General features: G+C 41.2%; 1 long non-coding RNA gene across 2 annotated transcripts; it reads left to right on the top strand.

The window, feature by feature from the left end:
* The first annotated feature begins 4010 nt into the window (after positions 1-4010).
* On the top strand, positions 4011-19057 carry LOC142035230 (uncharacterized). Of its 2 annotated transcripts, XR_012651833.1 has the most exons (4): positions 4011-4131; positions 4319-4392; positions 17305-17358; positions 18949-19057. It is a non-coding gene; the product is annotated as an uncharacterized LOC142035230 (long non-coding RNA). The 2 variants fall into 2 exon arrangements; XR_012651832.1 differs by lacking the exon at positions 4011-4131 and having other exon boundaries at positions 4192-4392.
* Positions 19058-19106: the final 49 nt, after the last annotated feature.

Below are 19106 nucleotides of genomic sequence, written 5' to 3'. Positions count from 1 at the left end.
CATGTACATCCCAAGTAGACCAGATAAACACAGAAATTAACTGTCTTCAACGTAAGGCAAGTGCGAAAGGTAACATGACTGCTGGAGAGCCACTAATGAGAAATGTTTGCTGTGGGCAATGTCTATGTCTAACAAAACAACCCACTAAGGTTTAAAGAATTAAATATATTTCTTTACTCATTTGAGCAAGTTCTGTCTGCAGCAAAGAAGCCCTGAGAACATGTTCAAATTAAATATGCTGCATGTTTCCATGTGAGTTGTGCTTTGGAAACCACACATATAGTAATAAACACAGGAAATAAATGAGATCTGCAAAGAATCACTGAGGAGGTTTCCAGATTTTAGAATGCAAAACCTACTTGCTGCCTCAGTTGGATTCCTGTTTAGGAAGCAGCCGCTGTGGGAGGGGACAGCCATAGAGGGGTGGAGGGACAGCTCTGCTCTAGAGCTGTGCGCTGGGAAACACTCCGTGCTGGAAGAGGAAAAACAGAAAGAAAAATTAAAATCAGAACAAAGACAAATTCCAGAAAAGAAACCCAGTGGATTGCATTGTGGCTGTGGATGGAAGAGCAGAGATGAGCAGCGGCACACTCTTTTCGGTCGGGTGAGCCCTCCACCTCCCAGGCCCATGCCAGCACAGAGCCGAGGTGTGCAGTGCCCATGGCACCCAGCACCCACGGCACACAGCACCCACGGCACGTGGATCCCCTCGCCCCACAGCTCCCAGCAAAAAGGGGAAGCCCAGGAGCCCCCTGCACTGGGAAAGCCACTTTCTGCTCTCTCTATCCTACCTTCACTTAAATGCTGACTCCCTCCCTTTTTCTTTTTTTCATTACCAACAAAACAACCCTTCATTGCCCAAGCTCTACCCACCGTGTGATCATTTACCTCTTCACCATGGATCTGTAAAATGCAGCGTCCTGATCTGGCAATGTTCTACACTGGAGCACACAAAGCTGATGCAGCACAAAGTATCTCTCTCAGCTTAAAGACATGCTCTGTCTTGGAAGAGTTTTGTCCTGAGCTGCAAAACTCTGAACCCGATTTGCAAGCAGAAGCCCCTGCTCCCTGCAACAGCTGAGGGAGAGCATGCTCACCAAGGCATGTTGCAGCAGTGGCAGGTGCTGCACAGTGCAGCGGTTTGCAACTGGCTCCATCTTTGCAACTACTATAGTAACCAATTCCCATTTCCACAGGTTTTTGATGCAGGAATTTAGATTAGTCCCAATATCATTGGGACTTCTTATTTATCCATCTCAAAGTCTTTTTGTCTGGTCCATCTCAAAGTACAGCTGGTGGTTGTTTTTATACCTGCCCAGAATATCTTGGCTTTTGCTTTTGGAACAGCTTGCCTTCACTTAGAAATTTTTCATGATGCGGCACAGTGTTATTTTCTAGCTGAGGCTAGCATGAACAGTGCACAAGTACTTAAGGTGATAGTCTAACAGAAATAGGCTTTTTATACTGCTTCACAGTCTGACATATAAAATTGTCGCACTTCTTTTATCAAAATGTTGCAGCGCCGTAATCATAGCTGCTGTCTGCTCGACTGTGCATCAGTGCCCAGCTGGGTATTTCAGCAAAGGTGCAAGGGGAAAAAGAGAACTTTGTGCAGAGGTTCTTGCAATCAAAATCCCTAGTTTGGGAAATTAAAACCACATATGGGACTAAAATCAGGCTATGAAACTCGATTTGCTTTTCTTTTCCAGAAATAACAACTTCATAATAGCATTCTGCTGGACATGGCCTTCGGTTGAGGGGAGGTGACTTTTATTCCTGCGTATGCAGATGGGGAGTGGAAGCACCCTTCCATGGAAACCCCATAGCCATATAAGAGTGGGTGTACTCAAGGCACTAATCCCCACATAGCTGCTGGCTTGAGTGGCTAAGCCCTCTGCACAAGCAGCTCTTCCCTGCATCCCTCTACATCACAACAGCCTCCTGTCCTGCTCTTCCAACCTCCAGTTAAAACTGCTTCCTCCCAGGGTGAATCTGCAGTGGATGACTTGCAAAATGGTGATTCTTGACTAAAGGATGTTAAGATGTACCAGTTCTGTGGTGTTTTGTTGATCAAGGAGCTTCTCCCAAATAAACCGATTAAAAGTGTGCAACCAGGGAAGGAATAAAGATTATGGAAGAAAAACAACTTTTCACAGCACCTGGAATTTAGGGATTTGGCCTTCCAGTTGGCCAAACTGAGGCTCTGTTTTACTAAGTTACCGTATTTTACTTATTACTGTAGTAAAGCCTAAGACTCCTTCTCACTCACCTTGAACCTAAGGTTCTGGGTACTGCAGAGACTCGGTAAAGAGCTTGTCCTGCATAAAACATTTGCCGTTTGGGCATGCCAAGATGGGACATCTCAATGCTAAGGAAGGATGTGTCAGTAAGAGAGTGCTTGAAATGCAATGTGCCTGTACGTGCATACACCAGCTCTCCGGGAAGGCCTTAAATAATATTGTTTCTCATGCACAACATTCTCCAGCAAAAGGTCCCTTTAGTCCATTATCACAGATAATAATGGTCTTTACCTTAGGAAAGGGAAACATGAAAGGGATGCAAAAGACTGTGCTTCCTAGCATAAATCAGTTCCCGAAAGGTAGTAACTTCCTCTGAGACTCCCAGGACTCTTGTCTGTGGTAGTCCTGTTAGATGGAGCTAATTCCACCTGCTTTCAGACCCAGACCTCTGGAGCATACGAAGTACTGATCTCAGAGAGCACAGCAACTCCTGTGTCCCTACTAAGAAGAAGTAATGCCAAGCTCTCTGCTACGGCACCATGGTGTAGTAATCCTGCACTTTTAAAAAATTATGAAAATCTCTGTAATGAGATTAAGTTTGGAGAAGTTTGGCTTTGTCTCTCCTCAGAATGCTCTGTGGAGCTGCCAGATGGCAGCTGTGAGCAGTTGAACTGCTGAAAACCTGCCTGCTCCAAGCCAGCACTGGTGGGTAAGCAGTCCTCACAGGCAGGGTCAAGTCACTGGAATCCCGGAGGAAGAAGAACACCCTTCAGAGGGTAAATTGTATTAAAGCGTACCAAGGGAAATACGGGCTTTTCACGTTTGCAGAGGCCTGGCGGTCAGGAAATTTTGTTTGGTTTCCCACATCTGCTAAAGATGACTTACATGATTCCTTTCTCTGTATCTCTGTTTTATCTCCTGCCCTACATGGAAAATGTACCTTCTTCTCTCACAGTGGAGAAGAGAAGGTTGAGACGGGCTGAGAACAGCCAAGGTGCCTTCCCAGGTCTGCTCCTGGTTGAGTCCCTTGGGCAGTGCAGCATTAACCACTCTCTGACTCAAACTGACACCTGTGCTGCTTCCTCCTGCGTGCAATTGTCCTGTTACACAACACCAGGATTTAGGATTACGATGGAATTGCATCATCTGGGAGGAGGAGGTGCTGGACTGCAAAACAGAAGCAGACATGCCCTTCAGAGCAATAAGGTTTTACAGTGGTAACCTGTTCCATTAGCTCAGATTTCATCACAGTATGATTACCCTTGCTTGTGAAGTGTTGCCTGTTTTAGATTAGGCTTTATGTTAAACCCATTTTCATTCTGCGGCTTTAGAAAATAATTTGTATGCTTCAAATTTTGAATTATTGAAGACAAATTGAGAGTTTAAGTAAGAGTCCATAAACTGTATTTATACAGTGGATGCTGATCCCCCCCATCTCATTCAAATCCAGTCTCTGACCTAAAGGAATCTGGCTCACAGGTTGTGCTTCAAGTCAGAACTCAGCCTTCAGAAAAGACAAACTCACTTAATGCATTTTAAATGCAAGTCAAATCTGGCTGGGAAGAAAGCCCTTTTTTAACAGCTACCAGTCTTCTATTCTGTGACATTACTAGACTGCGTGCTACAAAATCCATGCCAGATGTGTTTATTAATAACAAAGATTTTCTCTCTAGGAGTATCTGGCTACCTGATGGAGTCTAATTAACCCTGACACAGACAGCTGTCATAAAGAGTATTGAACCATTTTTTGTTCTCATCATTTGCATTTCAGAAATGTCCTAAAGGAAAAGGAGGAAGGATTCGTGGCAAATGCTGTCCATTAATTTGCCTGATCTTTTCCTTTCAAGAGGAATAATTACTAATGAGAAGCAGTGAAAACTGCAGATGGCATGTAAGAATAAGTGCAATGTGCATCTATAAAATAAAATGTCCATCTACCATGGACAAGAGCTAGTAAAACAAACTCAGTGAAGCAGGCCAGTTTTGCTCAAAGGTTTTGCTCTGACCAGCATGGTCGGAATCTGACTGTTCTTTCTTTGAGCAATTACATTGCTTTTTACATGCTCTTTGCATTTCAGAACCACTCCTTAAAGCAGCCTAAACTTCCAGGGTCTTCAAAACATTTCCAGATAAGAAGAGAGAGACTTCACAGGTAAGGATAATAGCAATTCTTAAAAAAGCAAGTTTGTCTTGACTTTTCGTGTTCCTAGTAAATTAACTGGTTTTTCTTTTTTTTTTTTTTCCTGTACATGTTTCAGTAATGAATAAATGGTTTAGTGCATTTCTTCCATTCAGACTGGGCAAAAGACATTTCATCAATGCAATGTCTGAATCATATTCCACTAAAATAGCAATCTACAGTTTGTATGAACGTTTCAACCTTTCTGAGCCTGAGGCACCTCCTTATACAACAGATTTTCATTATACTTTAACATGCAGCGATGCCATCCCACAGCTCTGCTAGGATGCCACACACTGCTTGTGGTTTAAATGTTAAATGCCCCCCCTGTTACCTTCAGTTAGAGATGCACCCATGTACCAGAGCCACCCCCTTCCTGGCACTGTGCAAATGTTTGATGGTTTTGTTGGAGAACAGCAGGAGCAAGGAGAGCATCATTAGGCAAAATTACCAGCAGCTTTCATGATGGGTAGTTTTGGACCCTTGCTTACTTGTATCAGTACCAATGGATGTTTAATTGTTTGTTTTTCTGCTGATTTCAGTGATGTAGGATCAATACAGTATATTTATTGAAGTGGGGGTTGATCTGCATTTGGTATCTTCCATAAACATTTGTGGGAACTGGTAGAGATAGACAAAATCTTTCTGCATCTCTTTGCTTTTCAGTGTTTACCTATTGTTAATGGTAAGCACATTGCAGTCTTGCCATTTGGGATTTATCTCACCTGCCTATAAATATCTGAAAGGTATGCCTCTGCTCCAAGACAGCCACCTGGGTCCCTTTGAAGAGCAAATGACAGTAACACATGTTGCTACCGGGTGAAATATCTCTCCTGGGCCAGGATGAATTGCCAAGTGCTGGTTGCTGTCTATTACTTCCATTGGCTACAGGAGAAGTGCGGACAAATAGCTGAAACCAGCTAATTTTTAGATAGTTAAAATAAGGTGAGACAAATCTACCCTTTGCAGCTGTATCTGTTTTACTTTGCTTTTAAAAGATCTGCTTGGTTTTACAAAACATATGCAAGATTCTTGCTTTCAGGACAAAGCCAGGAAGATTAAAGAAACTTCTTTCCCCCATTGGCACATTGTTATTCTTCCCTAGCCATCTACTACTGGGTTTTTTAACCTCCTTTCTGCAAAGCACCTGGTAGTGGACACTCTGAGGTAGCTGCTGGATTGAAATGAACCTTCGCATGGGTTCAAGATGGAAATTCAGCAATTAGAAATTCAGCAATTCTGATGTTTGAAATGAATACTGAATCATGCACAGGCGCACTGCTGAAAAGTTTACATTTGTCTATTCCTTGCCCTTCTTCAATTACTAGTTTGAAAGAACATCTTCTGTTCCACCAGTCTACACTGCAGGGAGCCAGTGTAAAACTTATGTTGGGCTGTTTTTTCCCTTGACTGGCTTTTGCTTTTAACAAGAGAAACATGCAAATCCCTACTCCTATCTAGTGCTCTGTTTATGTGACAATCCACAGCAATTCTTAACTAGAACTGCAAACTGAAAGGGGGCCCTATCAATTAACATCATTGCTATCAATTACGCAAGGAAGGAGAAAAACCCTAGTCTTTTAAAAATAAGAGACTAAGTGTAGCAGTACTTGTTAACTGCAATTAATTTGCAGGCCTCTCTGAGGAATCCATAATGGAAAGCCATTATATTATGGTCCACAGCTGAAGCTGGGAGAGACACTGCCTTTTACACATATTTGCTGTATTGTAACTATTTTGCTTGTACAGCAGGGTTTGGATTGGGGGGAATGTCTCGGGGGGGGTGGTTCTTGTTAATGTAAACTTAAAATTAGCTTAGTTTTTTTTGTTGGTTGTTTTTTTGTTTGTTTGTTTGTTTTTTACATAGAACATTGTATGATTCCATCTTCTTTTCTCACTTGTATTTACTTCTTTCTGGCTGAAGGCAGGTGAAGGGAGCTGGGGAGCATACAGGGAGGGGGCCAGCACCTGTGCATGCCAGGACTGTTCTTTGCTGGAGAGAAGTGACAGTCAAAACTGCTCAAGTGTTTTACTGGCTCGCCGGTGAACAGTGTGATTTAAAAAGTGTTCCAAGAGGAACTACAGGGAATTAAAAGACCACTGAGGCTGACGGCCCCACTGGGCCAGCTTGTGGAAATGATTACAAAAATCTGAATCAATAAGTCTATGAACAAACATGGTTGAGCAGGAGACTGTCAGTGCAGCTCTTGTAGAGACAAGTCTCCTCCCAGATCTGTGCAAGCTCCGAGGAGACAAACCATGGCAAAGCATTTAGTAATCATCTTACCCAACCTCATTACTAACATGAAAAACAGTCAAATGTGCTTTAAGATGAGGGAGGAGCACAGCAGGTAAGTGGTGCTAGAAACCAATGGGCTGTGGTGGAAGGGAGGGAGGATGCGTTGCTCAAGTACTGTGACTGGTGCAAGCCCAGCGTCAAAAGTAAGAAGGTGGTAAGGTGAGGGGTTCCAGAAGAGACCAGGAGCAGGACTGTATAATGAAGTTACCACATGGACATCATGAAATAATTAAAAGTCACTGAGATTATGCTAAAGAAACTGGAATAGTGAACTTGGTTCTTAAGCCTCTTAATGTGTTCTTAACTATCCCAGTATCAGTGATGCTCATATGCATAAAAGGATGCTTTTATTTTATAACAATAAATGATTTGTTAGCTGGCCTCCTCATCTGCTCCCTCATAATTTAGATTAATGGCATTTGTGTCTTTTCTTTAAAGAAATGGTTATTGCAGCTTTCCCATGGTGCCAAAAGAAAGATGCCTGTTGTTCTTCATGCTAATACTATCATTTTTTAAAGTCTAAGCTGTTTTTTTATTCACTTGAAGAGGGAATATGAATAGCAAAAGTGAATTACATTTGCATTGCATAAAATAAAGATGAAATCACTTTTGTGGAGTCTTGATATACACTTAGCAAGCATTTTCAAAATTCCCATATTCCCAAAATGTACATATACACATTGAAGATCAGTAGCTTGTTCAAAGGATAATTTACTTCATTATTATTTATGCTGTTTGGCTACTGAAATGATATGCTTTCTTCTCCTTCCAGTAAGATTCTAGGTAACCTGAAAGGACCATAGTCAGATGTTAGTTCCTGTGGATGTAGCTCGCTCATCCAGTATTATAAGCTTTCTTGTGCCTTTGCCCTAGAGGATAAGAATTTTATGGCCAGCATTAAAGATGCTCACATTTTTAGCATAACTTGCAACAGCTCAGTCTTTATCTTTGGAGGCTGCTGGTTCAGTCCCATAGGAGGACTGCACATGGTCCTTTACATAATCTGGCAGATACATTAAAATCCTGTTAATTAGAGTTAATTTTATAAATTCGGGAATAAAATAGCCTACTCTCTGACTACCCCTGCAATACTAGGTGCAGTATCTTACCCATCATTTGTGCTTCAAGTTCTTTATTTCATCCTGGTGATGAAGGCCACAATGGTGATCAGAAATCCCAGAAAACCTAGAGAATTTAGGTACCAAGAGCTAGTGGCCTGGTGTATTCAGGGAGGTAACTGGAGAGCAGTTGTCAGTGGTAAGTGTTCGTGAGGAAATGGCAGTACTCAGGCTTTACAACTGGACGCCTTCTCTTGCAATCCTTTGGCACATCAGAATGGGACTTTCTCAGCTTTTTCATCAGTGGTAAAATGGAGAGATGATCTGATTTGTTAATTATCTGGGAAGAGGAAAAAAACCAACATTGCTACAATTTTGTTGAACAATTTGGTTTTCATGATCTGCATATTCGTATTGCTAATTAATTCACATTCACAGCTCTCCTTCACATTCCCTGTGAATTTACCTCACTCTAATAGTTCAGTATCTTTTAAAATTTGACTTGAATGAAGTCTTTTTTTTTTTTTCTCAGCTAATTCTGATTGTTTCTAATTTGGAAGCCAGATATGACTTAGCATGTCACTAATATCCCTCAACACTCTTCAGTTTTCATTTGGCCACTGGGGAATTCTTTAGTGGCTGACTGTCAGGTTTAATTATATGGCTTTGTTGGAAAAGCTGTTTTATTTCAGTCCTTTACCCTCCTGAGCCACAGAAACAGAACTGGAAAACTGAACTGCTATTTGAAAAATGGGTATTGGAAGACAACATGTGTGCAATGGCAGTTCACATACTTTTTGTATCACTTAAAAATCACATGGTGCCCAAACTTAGAGCATTGTACTGTCCAAAACACCAAACCATTAGGATCATATTCTGGAATTGTGCTGAGGGAGTTATGATACAGTTTCTCTGATAATTGGTATGTATAATTAGGTTACATTTCATTTAAAGAAAGCACCTAGCAAGATGAATTCTGACTCCAATCACATTAATTCACATAAAGCAAGATTTTTAATTACATTCAGGTATCTGGAGCTGCAGCAAAGTGCTTAATTTATCTGGTTTGGTAGAGAAGTAGGATACTCTCTGTTTTATAAACCTCACTTCAACTTCCTTAAGACTGGTCCATCTTTCTTTTCTCTTCTCCAGCTCTCTCCTCAGCTCTCCCAGCCTGTGTTTTGGGCTGGCTGTGAGCCATACGGCTATGACAGCACAGTCCTGAAGCTGACCAAAGCAGATATCAGCAGAGTCAGGGCTTTGCTAACCCATTGTTTGGAGATAGTACTTTCATAGCAAGCACAGAGTGAGATCATGTCTGCTCATAAAAATGTGTAGGCAGACCGTCAGATATCAAGGTAATGTCAATTATTCCTCCAAATTGCTGGCACATAGAATGCAGCAGAGATTAAAAGCAAGTCTGGCCTTAACACTCTGTGTTTTGCTGTTCAGGGCTCAGCAAATGTTCTCAGCCAGCAAACCCACAGGGAATCCACTTAGTCTGGCTATCAGGCCCAGGACCATAAATCTTTGTACTAGAAATAAGTAGCAGTGAAAAATATCAACATTAGTTAACATTGTAGAGCTCTTTCTCCAGAGCAAATACAGTTGCTACAGGGATGAAACACAGTTTATGGATTTGCGATGTACTTTGTGCCATGGCAAACTGAACCTGGGCTACCAAGTACATACAGAAGATTTTAGTGAGCCAACTTAGTGGGAGCTCCCTGTCATTTTCTTAGCCTGCTGTGCTGACTCCAGCCTCCAGCTATGGATTGTACTTCTCTGGAGTCCCTGAAGAACACTTCTGAACGTGGAAGCTCAGTGGGAAACAGGGCATCAATTCTTATTGATCCTCCATCTACACCTTCATCCTGGCTAGATGAAAGCATCCCTTGCTAGCAGTACCCCTGGATATTTTCCAGTGCTGGTCTTGCACTGGAGAGCACAAACAGGGAAGAAAATGCCATCCATCTTTCCTAGTACAAAACAAGGACAAAATGTTTTTCAGTTTACTTATGTGAACAGCACAGCACCTTGGTAATTAGTAGTTTAGTGATTTCTCATTCTGCCAGGTTTAATGAATATTAGCGATGTTGAAAAATACTGCTGTGAATAGCCGAACACTGCTGTAGTTGTTTATCAACAAAAATTTTCAATCTAGGTCAGGCACAGTGGATTAAAAAAACAGTTTATGAAGCAGTACTGGGTAAAACACAAGTCTTGCTTGAAAAAAAAAAAGAGCAGAGGGGAAAGCTATTATATGCAGTAGTAACTTAAAAAATTGATCTTTAGACATCATTTAATGTCTTTGTGAGGCATCCTATAACATTTCAGTACTGTTAATGCCACAGTAATTGATCAGTTTGCACAGTAACAATCATATGTTAACACAGCAAACAGTTTTGCCCTGTAATATTTTCTCCTAAGATTTTCTCCTAAATCTATATTCACATAGGTACCTTCTTTTAAAGTCCTTAGATAGGAAAGTAACAGCAACATAGTGGATTATCTCAAGTGAAACCAAGCTGGTCCCAGTTTTTACATGGATTCAAATCTTTTCTCAGGTATTTTGCATTTTTCTCTACACCAAGCTACCAATCACAAATTAAAAAGCAGTCCTAAGCCACCCTTGATGATATGATGCAATGCTTACAAAAATAATGAGATTTTTAAGTAACTGTTTATGTCCTTGGGGTTTGGCAGGGGATAAGATCCTAGCATGCAGATTTGCAAGTCCTCCCCACCAAAGAGCAAGCAACATCTGTTCTTTTTTAGTTTCCAGAAAAATGTTTGTTATAAATCTGGGATTAAGGCCAGGTGTGGTCACAAACAAATTTGGGAAGGTGAAGTAATTGTTATCTGCTGAAAGTAATTGCTTCCTGTTATGATCACCATAGCAATTAATGTAATTCTTTATAATACTCTTGGGAATAATAAAGTTACTGGAGAAGAACAGCAAACAAATACCTTTGTCTGCTTGCTCTAGAAAACAGATTAGTACCAAACCTGTTTTGTTATATGGACAGCAGAAGAGCTGCATTGTCCTTAGCACTTCGCTTTCTCGCTTTTAAATGCTTGGCTTAGTCAAAGTTATGAGAGACAATTAGGTTGTTGTCACTTAGCAACCATAACTGGGTTCAGGAGCAAAGCACTTTGGAACAGACAGTACTTGACTACTAAACATTACCATTACAGCATAGCTAGGACCACTCACTTCTGTTTAAAAAAGGGGAGACTGGGCCACAGAAAAGCAAAGTACCTTTTAAAAATGTTCACATTCCGTTTTTCAAGTTGCTAGAGGAGCTTTATCTTCCCCCGATTTCCCACCATCCCATCACCCATACAGAAGAGTTTTTGAAGAAATGTTTGAGACAGGAAGGATACACGTAAGCACCTAAGGCTGTCTCAAGGCATCTAGGTGCTAATTCCACCAAAGTCAACTGCAATGAAACATCTACATACCGTGGATGTCCCAGTGGACCTCTCCTTCTGTATGTTCACATGTACCACTTATGTGATTTTGAGTTTCAAGTAGGTACTTCGGATATCCTTGGATGAACAGGAAGTTCTGAATGAAAAGATTATTACTGTAATTCTACATTTCCTGTAAATTATGGGACTGGTACTTCAAAAGTGGTAGACACATCAAACACTGGTGACAAAATATTATTCCTTTGTATAAAAGTACTTCAAGTAACTCCTTTTTCCCTCTCTCCAAAAAATCCTAACTCAGTGGATTTACAAAAACCCCACAGTCCTTTCTCTGTCTACTCTTGTAACATGCTGGAAGGGCTGGGGAAAGGAGTACGGGGAAAGGGACAATGTAGCACCAAGGACAACAGAGCAGACATTCTGGCCCAGACCTTGATGCATACCTACAGTGCAAATTATTAAATATGTGCTAAGAGTTATTTGAGAAAATAAAGCACAGAAGACAGAAAAGCGACTAATTTAGAAGGACCACAATATTTAGTTAAGACTCACGGCCTAATTCTGATACTGTTTAGAGCCATTCATACCAGGGGCTCTGAAAGAATCAACTTACACCAGTGCATACAAGGGCAGCATCAAGCCCCTTCTGCTTACAGCTGTGACCTGAAAAAAGCACTCTTGAATCACAGATGCAGAGTGGGAGGCTCAGGGCGATGCAGCATCATCCAAGAGTGAGTCAAGTGTGTATTTTCCTAGGAGTTTAAACACAGACTTGAAAAATGCTCCCAATGGAAGCAGAAGCCCAGTGTGGCTGGTCTCAGAGCACTAAAGGATGAAGAGGCTTTTGCTCTCATATTCTAGCATCCAGCTAAAAGGTTTGGTTCTGAAAGACTGAATAGATGTAGCTGAAAATACCCATAGCCAAGTATTTATCATTGCTTTTTGCTGCTGAAAAATGCTATGGAAAATGAAGGAAATTAATTTGGCTGGAGCACGCGATGCTTGCCTGGTAGTCCTTAAGTATTTTGTTCAGTCCCAGTACACAGAAAAGAAAAATGTCTGAATATATTCGGTGAAGGTTCAGTTCTCTGCTTGTCGCACTAGGCAGCAAATCTGTGACTGGCTGAAGCATGCTGCTGCTGTTTGGGTAAGAGCTGCTCTCTCTTGCCAGACCACCTTGCCTAATCTCTGGCACTAGTGACCTGCTTATTGATCACTTCCCGGAGGTCCAGCTTTACAAACATCATCTGCCAGGAATGCAGGTAGGCAGCAGAAAGGAAGTCAACAGGTATGAAGTGGAACCTGCAGCTATGGGGCCTTGGCAGCTGAAGAGCAATTGCCTCCCCTCAAAGCAGCTCAAAGCAGTAAGCAGAAGCAATCCATAGGAAAAGCCATATTCCTTCCATTGTGACAGCAATATCACAAAAGTCTACATTTACCTGAATCCCTCACTGCACCATCTCTAACCTTCTGTCCAGCCAAGTTCCTGGTTACATACTACCTACATGCATCTTGTGTGTATTTTTCTTCTTTACTGCCCATCCACAGCTATTGTACCAAGCTGCCCTGTGCTGCTGGGGATCCTCCTCCATGCTGAGAGGCCTGTGCGCTTCCATTAGCCATGAAGCTCACTGTCTCCTTATGGAGCAAATGATTCTGAAATGCAGGAGAGGGCACAGAGTCAACATAGACAGCAGAAGTCTAAGAAATGCTTACAGTCCTGTCTAATGGCACTCTTAGGCTTCAGAATGTGATGTTCAGAGCTCCTGGGAACCGCAGTTACAGGTGAAGCAGTGGGTGAGAAGTGATCATTTCAATATAAACAAGTGATTCTCTGTAAAACTGCTAACACTGAGAGCTCGTGGCTACTTAGGGTTTTAAGGTTTCCATGTCTAAAGATCTTGTGTTTTGAAGATTAAATTAGTACAAGATCCAAAAACATTCTTGGTATATTAGACAGGTATTAATTATGTTCTACAGAGGATTAAGATGACATTTAAATTGCTTCTAATAATGTAATTGCACCATGAAACTACTATATTTCCTTATACTGAAGTAAAAAACAATGATTGTGATGCTATTTTTTCTTTATTAAGAGATACTATTCTTTTTAAACTTATGGTCCTCATTAGCACAAAATAATGGATAACCACTGATCTAATTCTCAGGCTCAATTTATGTTTAACAATTTGTTAAGTCTGCTCCTTAACCACCAGAGAAATGTGGGCTCCTGGGTGTTTCCTTCCAGTTCCTTTCTTAAGCATGTGCGGTATTCCTGTCTCCTAAAAACTTGTTCTATAAAAGGCTGTTGATATGTCTTTGATACTGTGGGATCCTATTCTTCCTAGTCATTGGACTGGAAAGCTTATGTGTCACTCAAATATTTGTTAAAATATTCATATTCCAAATTGGTTTCAAAACATACCTTAAAAAACTCAGAAGAGTTTAGATTCTGAAAGTTACCAGGGATTAGCTTAACATTTTCTAGTCAAACCCCACAGTTTTAGGTAGTGAAGTGAACATAGTGTTCCTGAAAGAGGACAAATTGGAAAAGTATAAATGTTAGGGGAGGTATGAGCCAGAAGCCAAAACTCCAAAGACTTTTCCCTGAATCATCTTAAGCTGTGAGACTTGAAATCTGCACAAACACTGTTCCCTCCTGAGGCAGAAACAAGGAAGAATTTGAAATCTGTAAGGCTGAAAATAACTTTCCCAAAAATCTTTCTCTCTTATTTCTGTTGCCACGTTAGACACCAGAAAAAGTACAGAAGTGTGTGAACGTTTGGATGTGAACAGTTGACAATGTGTCATGCTGTCGTGTGATCTGCCATTAAAAGCAAGTCACAAGGGTGACTGTAATGAAAACATTGCTGAGTACAACAGTGTGAGCTTTGGCAGTTGCAGGAGGATAACATAAAAGCAACCTGCACTGAATTCTTTTGCTACAGCGGCACATCTGCATCCCCTCTGGATCAATAAGCCCTGGGTGGAGAATCTTTTTGTCTCACCTGGTCCTTCTTTTCCTCTTTCTTTATGCACTTTTCAAATAGCACATGAAAACAGATGGTGTACCACTGGCATTGCGCCTCACAACTTTGTCCCATACAAGCCTGAACCACAGAATTTTTTGCAGATTATGATAAAGCTGGACTTGGCTGTCTATTGCCCAGTGTCCTTGACAGGACATATCAACACAATTTTACAGATTTTATCGCTGGTGTAAATGACCAGACAGACCAATGCCTTCCAAAGGCTTTCTGTTATCTGATACAAGCTGTAGAAAGACTCCCTTCTAACTCCATCCTTCCCTACTGTGCATACTTGTTGCCCCTCTGTTTCCCTTCTTCTGTATGTTACTGTGTGGGATTAGCAATGGATACTGAGCACTGCTCAGATACAGCCCAATGATCTGCCAGTGAATTCCTTCTAGGGGTGTTTGAATTCCTCAAGTGTAACTTCCAGATTTAATTTAGTCCCATTATATCACTGAAACAGAGTTCTGCACTTTCATTATTCTCTGTCCCGGGATATTTTATTCTTCCTCATGCTATTTCAAACAGACAAGCAAGCAGCTGCACAAAGCATCATGATTTGTGATGATTTTATTTTTCGCTGGCTCATAATTAACAGTTACCTGGTGAGTTAAAGTATTATTCCACATCCCCTGTCTAACACTACGGAGTGACTGCTCAGTGCAACTGCTTTACCACCTCTTTTTATGATTATTTAAGATATTGTGGCATTCTGAATAAGTTTTAAAATTACTTTATTGAAATGTTACTGCTGTCGCTGAGGATTCTTCAGCTCCTCATACCACTTACTGTTGCCAAGCTGATAAATATGAAACATTGCCTGTTGATAACTTGCAAGGAACATTATTTTCCTCAAGTGGAACGAGGTCTCCATTTGTGACATATTGGAGGGATCTTTACTCCAACTGCCACCCATTAAGGTGCTAATCAGCAGCAAAGAGAAGAGTCAGAGCCAAACCCACAAACCCAAAAACTCATAAAAACTTGAAGGAAATCACTTGCACGTTACTCACCAGTAAGGCTGGCATAGGTTTGCTGTAACTTCATGATTTTTTGTTTTTTCTCCACAGAGCAGATGACATTTATGTGAGAGGTGTTTTCCATACTGACTGGGTGCTTTAAATCCCTACACAGAAGAAAGAATAAGAGACAATGGTGAATCACCACTCATGAATGAAAAGTGGAGTCAGAGTGGAAGGGGGTGTAAGAATTAGAGATTTCCCCTGCAGTCCCAGAATGCCAGTCCCATCCTCTTCTACCGCCTTTCACCTCCCTCCCCCCTGCCCAGGACAAATTGCCATCAATAATTAACCCAAACTTTCATTCTGCTTTCCCATGAGTGACCTAGACTCCCTGCCTCATGAAATGATCTGATCACTCCATCTTCAAAAAATGCAGTTAATACACCTGAAAATAGTCCATAATCACCTGCTACACATGGCATGACAGCATTGTCCCTCTCTATAGGCCCCTGCTAGCTGGATCCATTCCCAAATATCTGCCTTCTTCCAAGGTCGAAGGTCTGCCAAGGCAGCATGTGTATCTGAGTTGGCCAAACACTAGGTCACGCCACTCAGACTCCTGGCCACTTGAAGGTTTATAGCCACTTATTTTCCTTATAGTCTCATCCTTTCTACTTATTACCTTAACATTGGAGGTGGGGCTGTGCTGCAGGCTTGGGATTCATACTCATGTCTGAGAGGGAAAGGCTTCTGTATCTGAAGTGGGAGTTTAACTCCTCATAGGTGGAAGGTTAAGCTTTGAGGCAGGATTGAGTTTACAGTGAGAATTTCTTCCAGTCGCAGGTTTGCTGCTCTTGAAAGGGACAGACATGCTTTGGTCTGCATTATAAACAATTACTCTGCATCAGAGAAAGTAAATTACATGTTAGCCAATTAAATATGGTGGGGATTTTTAGGAATGAAGTTTGCACATTCTCAGATTGAACTCTTAAATTTCTTGCCTGGAAAGAAATGAGATGACAAATGCAATTTGTGCATACCATTTCTGTCTCTAACACAAAATGAACATCCCTAATGTGTTGGCTAGGTGCATTTACCTCCAGATTTTTGCAGCATGAACACAGCTTAGATACAGGCAATGATATGCAGGAGGCAGCATGCTACTACTTGCTGACTGCTCTTTAGATCTGCGTCCTGGAAAGGGCTGAGTGCTCTCAAGTCTCCATCTAGTCAATGAGAAGCGAAGTCACTTAACCCATTAGAGACCATATCTTACAACCTCTGTCTGCTACAAAATCACCCTGAGTGAATTCTGGCATTTTTCCTCCATATAAGCAAAATAAGAAAATGTTGCCAGGACATGACTGAAATTCAAGATCTGCCAGAAAGGAGTTTGGGTGGGTCTTATCCTGCCAGGGGCTGAGTTTGCAGCCTGGCTCTTGCGGGATAAGAAGCGGGTACTCCCAGCAGTGGTTACATCTATTCCCTCAGTTCTAGTGCAAAACCAGGCACTTCTTTTCCACCTGTGCCCCTCACAGACTCACTTACACTGTTGTCATCAACATGGCCATGGTGTGTGGTTGTCAGACTCTGAGACTTAGAATGGTGGACAGGTGGACTGGGCTGAATTTTTAATGATGCTGGTATCAAACATGAATTCTGACTATTCCTTTCCCTCCCCTCACTTCTTTGCACCTAAAGAATCTCTTTAGCAAAACCAGTAACAGACTGAAGGGTGCAACCAGTCTATAAAGCTCAGATGGGGTGAAAAATCGAATTTTGAAACTTTGCAAACAAGTTGCTCTGAGCCAATTTTCCCACAGCTGAATATATGCTCTTTTCTGTTCTCATTTCCCACAGGTAGTTACGGCACTGGCAATCTGAAGTATTTCATAAATAACTTGCTGGTATTCAGCATGTTGCTTTATTTCCTCTCCTATAATTGAGTTGTGCTGGTTTGACATTTTGATTCAGCATTGTAAAAAGAGCAGACTCAATTTACTGAAATTTCTGTGGTTGATGCATTTAGGAAAAAATACTGATTCAATTTTGCAGTGCATTCATTAAGGGAAATGTACTTACCTTACATTTGTTTGCAGAACCAAGTAGTCATTCATCAGGAACAAGAGGAACATCTCGCTCTCCTCCCTGGAGTAAGTCACAACTTTGGGCAGGGACAGTTCTGACCTGAGGCCTGGTTTCCAGAAGGTCCCATGGCTATTTGAAAGCCATCTGCAGAGGCATTTTGGTACTCTCTTGACCCTACATCAACATCTGAAGGGTTTCCACCTGCTACACACTGTGTGAAATAAGGGGGAGAACATGGAGGCAGAGATAATGACAAAGGACCATGTCATTGCAAGGTGTTATCTGTGGAATCCAGATTATTGTAGTAAATATGAGAACTGACAACATGTGATGTTCATCAGCCAGCTGCCCGGTCTCCCCTGCTGCTTCCCTCTAATCCTGGGGGCAAACCCTGGGTCTTGCTTCTGCACACCCTTTTGAAGTTGATACAGATTTTGCCTGAATGAGGGCTCAGGATGCTGTCCCATCAACATCTCCATGCCCCTGTGCAGAAGTCCATCCAGAGCCAACAAAAGCTCCCAAAACCTCTAGGTGACACAGCTTGACCCAGCTGGTGTAATGCTCAGCTCAGTTAATGGAGCAGAGAAAATAATCATGGTCCTTAATACCATATTGCCACCAGCTTCTTTTTAACAAGAGGGAAAGGGAAGCTGTGGTTTCATAAGATACTCTTCAGTGAGAGTATCCTGAAACATCAGCTGCAAAAAAAGTGCTTTTAAGCAGCTCTTTGTACTTACACTGTTTCCACTAATCAATTTCAACACAAAGTGTTGCTGTTGCCATCAAAACATACTCTTCTGTATATAAAACAAGAATCTTCAACAGTTTTTCTAAAGGATGTGGATTGGAAAAAGCATAGGAATAATGGAGAAGACTAAAAAGATGGGGTTTTTTAAGTAGCAACTGTATAACATACCTAAAATCTAAATTTTAGTATACTGGTCAGACGCTTATGGAGTCAGAGATACCTGGATAGATTCTTCCCATACAAAGGCATTTTACACAAATGTGCTATAAAGACACACATATATATATAAAAATCAATTATCTCTACCTGTAGACCACATTCTCATGGTCACGAAGGAACAACAGAATAACAGAAAAGGGAAGCTAAGTGCAATAATCCTGTTGACCACTAGAAACCAGCACTCTGTTTCCAAGGATTTACTCCGGAAAGGAATAGTGGTTGGGAACTTGGACATATCCTGGTGTTGGTGGTTGTTCAGATCAAGTTTCCAATTTTTTCAATTTCTCTGTGTAGCAGAGATTTCTTTTTTGAACCACAAATAGATTCATATGGCTAGGAACTGCCTCTCCAAAAACCTGTCTATTGCAGAATTCTCTCAACCTCTGCTTTTAATGCAATATATTAATGATCTTTATCCAACTAGTCAGTATCTGTTAAAATATGAAGTCTATTTGTATTTTTTTCTTAACTTTCTAAACTTCTAAAGAGATGGCTAAGAAAAGAACAAGTAGATCTTCCATAGACTAGTGTAGACCTACCTACTGATGACTCCTCTGACCTTGTAGCTATAATCACTTCTAAATCTATTTAGCAAAATTTTAAATTCCTTACCTCAAACTAAGAGAGACAGGACTTCTGCTTCATGCTAACAGATGACAACTTAAAAACTTCTCATTTGCATTCCTAGGAAGTAGCTGAATCTTTATGCTTTTCCTGCCTCATGTTTTCCAAAACTTGAAGGATGGAACAATCTTGAGGATCTCTAGCATTTGTCACATTAGGAAAACAATTAAAACAGACATTGTTTTCATTCAGTAAAACTGTGACTTTTCTTTGGTCTTTCTT

This window comes from Buteo buteo, chromosome 10 (assembly GCF_964188355.1).
Source record: "Buteo buteo chromosome 10, bButBut1.hap1.1, whole genome shotgun sequence".
In the NCBI taxonomy this organism is placed as follows: domain Eukaryota; kingdom Metazoa; phylum Chordata; class Aves; order Accipitriformes; family Accipitridae; genus Buteo; species Buteo buteo.
The sequence above is the reverse complement of the archived record's forward strand: the minus strand, read 5'-3'. Positions and strand labels throughout refer to the sequence as shown.